The sequence below is a fragment of the Ailuropoda melanoleuca genome, chromosome 6 (assembly GCF_002007445.2).
Source record: "Ailuropoda melanoleuca isolate Jingjing chromosome 6, ASM200744v2, whole genome shotgun sequence".
Taxonomy (NCBI): Eukaryota; Metazoa; Chordata; class Mammalia; order Carnivora; family Ursidae; genus Ailuropoda; species Ailuropoda melanoleuca.
The window spans coordinates 86642544-86648506 of NC_048223.1; positions in this window are offsets into that span (position 1 = coordinate 86642544).

A 5963-nucleotide genomic window follows, 5' to 3' on the forward strand; every position below is an offset into this window, starting at 1 on the left:
GCGTTAGGCAAAAGCTTTCATTGAGGATAAAGGAAAAATTGATTCGTGAATCTACATTTCAATGAAGAATTTCTGTTCAGAAGATCCCAGAAAGGGAGTGAGAAGGCAAAGCCAAGGTGTGGAAGAGACACATTTCACGAAGGCATCCATAAGGGCTCAATCTCATTACTCATCAGGAAACGCGAGTTAAAGCCACAAGTAGGTATACTGCATTCCTGCTAGAAGAGCTGAGATTAAAATATCTGACAGCACTGGTAACAGCAAGGATGTGGGACAATCGCAACTCTCAAACATCATAAAGTACGTAAATCACTACCCCGTTTCTGAAAACTTCTTAGCAGAGTCTACCTAAGGTCCTCACAGATGCATACCCACGGCCCAGCACTCCAACGGAAAGGCATACATCAATTCACCCCAAATCATGTACAAAAAACGTTCATAGGAACACAATTTGTAATAATTCAAACTGAAAACAAAGCAAAAGTCTGTTACCAGTGTAATATATACATTGTGATGTTCATACAGTGAAATCCTCAACAGCAGTGAAAGTGAACCTCACTCAGAAACATAGATGTCTCTAAAGCCAATGTCGAATGAAAAAAAGCCAGACCAAAAATGACAATTGATTCTAAGTACCCGTATTTCAAATGTATATGAAATTAATCAGTGGTTATAGAACAGGTGGTCATGGTTACCTTTGGGGCTCTGGAGGTTTCGGTCAGGAAGGTGATAATGTTCTCATTCTTATTTTGGTTGGTGGGTACACAGAAGCACTCTCACCTCATTGAAATGAATCTACCTATAAGTGATGATTTGTGCATTTTTCTACGTGTGTTTTATGATTTTGTAAAGAAAGTATATTTGAAAATTGTGGCCTCATCGTCAGGCCCTCTGCAACCTTGTTTCCTACACTAATCGTGGTTGTCATCGATTGAACACTTGGGCTGAGCCAGCCACTGATGCTGGCACGAGGGGCTTTATTCCAAGTTTTCTTATTTCATCCTTTGAGATAGGACTGCGGCCCGCATTGTATAGATTTCAAAGATGTGGAAGCTGATGTTCAGAGGGGTTAAGTGACTTACTCATGGTCATATAGCTAGAAAGTAGTAGAGCCTGACTTCAAAAGCACACCTTTCTGAGTCCAACACACTACATTTTACTCTTTGGGGATCCATTCAGAAGACTGCCCAACAACCAAGTTAGTTGTACAGGATGCAGTCACTCTGCCTCCGCTGTGAAAAGGCAGATGAGTGCTTTCTCTACATGCCTCCTGCTCCGCTCTGCCTACCTTGCCCCACAAGCTCACTGCCCTGGGCGGCTGAGCCCCAGATCTGGGGAAGTGACCCTCTGTCTGATGGTGTCTCACACCTACATCTCCTGAACACACGGGCCAATCCAGGGTAGAGAGAGCACAGGTTTTATTTAGACTGACGGATGAATTGGAGCAAACCACTTAATTATTCTGAGTCTCATTTTCCTCATTTGTCAGAAAGAGATTTCTTAATTTTCCAATGTAAGAAATGAATTCATTCCCGAGGGACATGATAGGCATATAACCCATGTGAATCCCTTTGCTTTCCTCTCTGGACCCTGCTGTATTAAGCAAATACCTTTTATCTCTCCATCTTTGCCACACCTCCAATACCCATTCCCTATCCATCTCCACGCTGCTCTGTGCCCCAGGTTGGTCAGTGCAAGCTGCCTTAATGGGTTCCCTGTCCTCTGCTCTTGTGATTGGCAGGAGATTGGAGGGAGGGCGGCATAGAGTTCAGAGGCTGGGCTCCTCCAGCACGCTCCTTATGGGATCACCATTGATGGCTTTCCCTGGAAAGGGACAGGCAGTCCTTTCCAACCTTCTCTCTGGCAGCGAGAAGACACGCCCCCTTCTACCATCCTTTCCGGCTCCGAGGGCACAAGCGATGCTGCTGTTTCTGTGCCCAGGCGTCTCCACTATCCCGAAGCCTTCCATGACCTGTGGCAAATGTACATCTTTCTGAATAGTCCCTCTCCCCCGATCCCTCCGTCTCACTGTGCCCTCTCTCACTGGGCCGGCAGGATCCATGTTGATCGAGCCACCTGCTCTGTCATTTACCTCCCAAGTGTGAGAAGCATCCTCTCCACGACATAACTTAGCTTGTCCAGACCACAAGGTGCTGACCGAGGACAACATGGCTACTGTGAGCTTCAGACCGAAGAAAGTGGCAGAAGCTAAAAAGAGGCACAGAGTAGAAGTAAAATTATCTCAGCACATGTACTTTTGGTCGCTCCAAATTTCTGCATTTGTTTTTCCCCACAAAATGTGGGGAAGTTGGGTCTTCCCTCGGAAGCAAAAGGCTGTCATGTCTGGAAGCCCCTGAAGGCCCGAAGCTTGATGGAATATATCTGAGGCTTCATCAGTGCCTAGACCCACTTTGGGGCTTCTCTGGCCCCAGAACCTGCTTCTGCTCCTCTGCGTCTCATCATGAGCACAAGCCGGAAGTCAGGTGCAGGGAGGGCACGGGCTGAACAGCTCGTGACCAAAGCATGAATCTCCAGGATGCCAGGCTGGTTTTCATTTGGTTTCTGGGAACACTCAGAATTATTATCTGAGTGGGTCTCAGGAACAGAGGGGAGGCCTGCAGACACCGTCAGCTCCCTGGGGACAGGACTGGGGGCATTCAGCAAGCATCACAGCGCTAAGGGTGGAAGGGCAAATGCTGTTTCTCGCTGCCCCGGCAGGTAATGCCACCTCCTGCCCCAGCTGGAAGGACGTGGACACTTCGGAGGCCGTGGTTGGCTAACGGAGCCTTGAAGTTATGGCGGAGAAGTGCGATGCTGTAGGTATGCCGACCGTCCTAGGAGCTGCCGTGTGTGAGGGGATATTTGTGTAGGCACCTTCCCTGCATCATCACCGATCCTCACCACAGCTCAGGACTCCGGACTCACGATGAGTGAGGGGACACAGTGGCGGCCTGGAGGTGATAGCAGTGGGACTGGGGATACCCGTCTGGTAAGTGACAAAAATCAGATTTTAGGGATGCCTGGGTGGCTCAGTCGGTTAAGAATCTGCCTTTGGCTCAGGTCATGATCTTGGGGTCCTGGAATCGAGCCCCGTATTGGGCTCCCTGCTCAGCGGGGAGTCTGCTTCTCCCTCTCCCTCTCCCCTACCCCATTCATCTCTCTCTCTCTCTCTCTCTCCAATAAATAAAACAAAATCTTTAAAAAAACAGATTTTAAGCCAGATCTGCCTCCTCCCCAGTTTGCACCTGTTGTATAAACATGAGACCACACATTTGGCTCTACCTTAATGCAGAAGAAAGTAATTTGACCTCCACGAAGCAAAGGTAAGTAAGTATGGCCTTGCTTGTCAGGAGCCAGTGCTGGCCTCTGGGATCTGTGTATGTTTCGCAAGGGGCTCAGGTGTTGGAAGAGGGGAGCTTATGAACTGGGAAAACTTCCCTCTCTGGGTCACAGAGAACACTTGCTCATCACTTCAGATCCGAGATCACACAGCTAGAAAATCCAGAACCAAAATGTAAACTGAGCTTCACTTATTTTATTGACTCTCAGCATTTGTCTAGCTTGGGGTCTAGGAGACAGCAATCCCTTCTTCCTGAGCCTGCCACCCCAGGAGCCAGACCCAGGAGAACAAAGCAAGTGCAGACGTACATTGGCACCATGTGGATGCTTGTGATGTGAAGTGCTGATAATGGGTCACGACGAGCAGCTCAGACTCTGAGCAGACTCCCTCGACATTCTCTCCCTTCTTCACCACGTAAGCATGTCATTACGCTGCTCTGAGTCTCGTCGTCCTCATTAGCTACCATGGACAATAATATAGGAACAAATGACATGCTACAGGGAAAACTGGCACACGGTAAACACTCGACCCCTTCTGGCTTTCGTTATCATTACTAGTTACGAGATTCTCAAACCAAACAGATAGAGATCACTGTCATCAATATACGATCTACGCAGTGAAATTCAAAAAAGTAAAAAAACAACGTGCTCAAGATATCCCAGCCAATACATGCCAGAAGTAGGATTCCAGCCCAGACTTAGCCAGTTTAAATATCCTTGGCCTTGTGGGGCTGCCTTCCTGCCTTTAGGGCAAAAGCATCCCTGGGTTTTCCCTGCATTTTGCAGCTTCCCTGTGTCCTGCCATTGGGACTTTCCTGCTTCAGGGGTAAAACCTGGTGGGGGGGGGGGCTCTCTTTCAATGCATTTTGCACACTCCCTCCTCTGGCTATTGTTCTGTAATTAGTCCCTCCCTCCCTCAGATAAGCATTGAAACAGGATTACACCTAAACACTGACCTTGACAGAATGGGACATAGGAGCCTGACTCCCAGCTCTTCCGGGCACTGGCTTAGAGCTTACAAGAGAATTTTAAGACTATATTGGAAGACATGGGATTTTCTTCCTATATAGTCCTATATGGGAGTATAGTGGAAGATGTCCCTGTTCCTGGAAAAAATACATACACATACTCAGCAATACAGCAAGCAATTTTAAAGATTTTATTTATTTATTTTGGGGTGAGGGGGAGAGAGAGCACGCGTGCGAATGCATGCCTGAGAGCAGGCGGAGGGATGGGGTGTGGGGGAGAACATCTCAAGCAGATTCCCCGTTGAGCCCGGACGCGGGGCTCCATCTCATGACCCTGACATCATGACCTAAGCAGAAACCAAGAGTCCGACACTTCACTGACTGAATCCCCCAGGCCCCCCCTTGGCAAGCAATTTTAGAAGGTTCTCAAACACCTCTGAGATATACCCAGGGACTTCAGGGGAGGCACTCCCGCTCTGCGGGAGAATGCTGAGGTTCTTTAGAACACTCCTCGGCCCCAGAGCCTCCCTTGGCCTGATGCACAGTTTACCATCTGCAGGAGGAGAGGCTCTGGGGAGAGGCAGGGGGAAGAGAGACCCCAGGAGAAGCGGCCCATCTTGCCATCTTGAGTGAAGCTCGCTGACCTTGATGCCCAGCCTGGCTGAGGGGGGTGTCAGGGGAGCAGCTGCCTGGCCCAGGTGCTCTGATTGAGAATGACCCCATTAGCCAGGGTAGACACAGCCGCTGCAGGGGTGCAAAAGCAGATACTCACCATCACGCCCTGAGGCCGCCAGAGGGGAGGCAGCAGACCGAGGGAAGTGGTGGTGCTGGTGCCACTCTGCCTTGGGGCTCCGTGGCTGGGTCATCCATGCTCCCTCCGCAGGGAGCACCAGCTGCTGTGACAGGAACATGGGTTCCAGAGGCAGACAGACAAGGAAGTGTGAATCCCAGCGCTGTCACTTACCAGCGTTGGGACCATGCCTTTGTGAGTCTCGTTTTCCCCTCCTATAAATTTTAGCTCGCACTTTCTACCTTGCAGGGCTGCTCGGAGGATGAGACGGCATTTGTACACAAAGGGTATAACACAATCCCCGCAACACTATACTTGATCAATACACAGCTGCTGATATGAATATGATAATAGGCGTTCTTGTTTAGAAACCATTATGATGCCTTGGAGAATACTCGAGACTTCTTTGAATATTGGGGGATTTGCGTGGAAAATCAGGAGGATTGCAGAGTGAGAGTGTGGTGGCAGGGCATGGTCCACTGTGCACACACCTGGCCAGAGAGAGGCCACTTGGCGGGAGACATGTCTCCCTCCTTAACAGCTGATGGCACCCCGTCACTTGGCTGAGTGTTGCCTTGAGATCATGCACTGGGCAGGGCAGCCCTGAAGCAGCCTCTTTCCTCCCCTAGATTCTTTTTTCCACATCTGACGAGCAGGCCTTCCTCTGCGTGCATTGCCCAAGTGCTTGGCTGCTTGCTTCTCAGAAGTTGGCATGCATTTGACTGAGCTAATGAATGTGCATGAATGGACCACAGTGTGTGTGTGTGTGTGTGTGTGTGTGTGTGTGTGTGTGCAGTGCACAGGCGTACATGTGCTCAGGTATACTTATTTTGTGTGTTGAGAAGTCTCAGTGCTGGTGAATATTT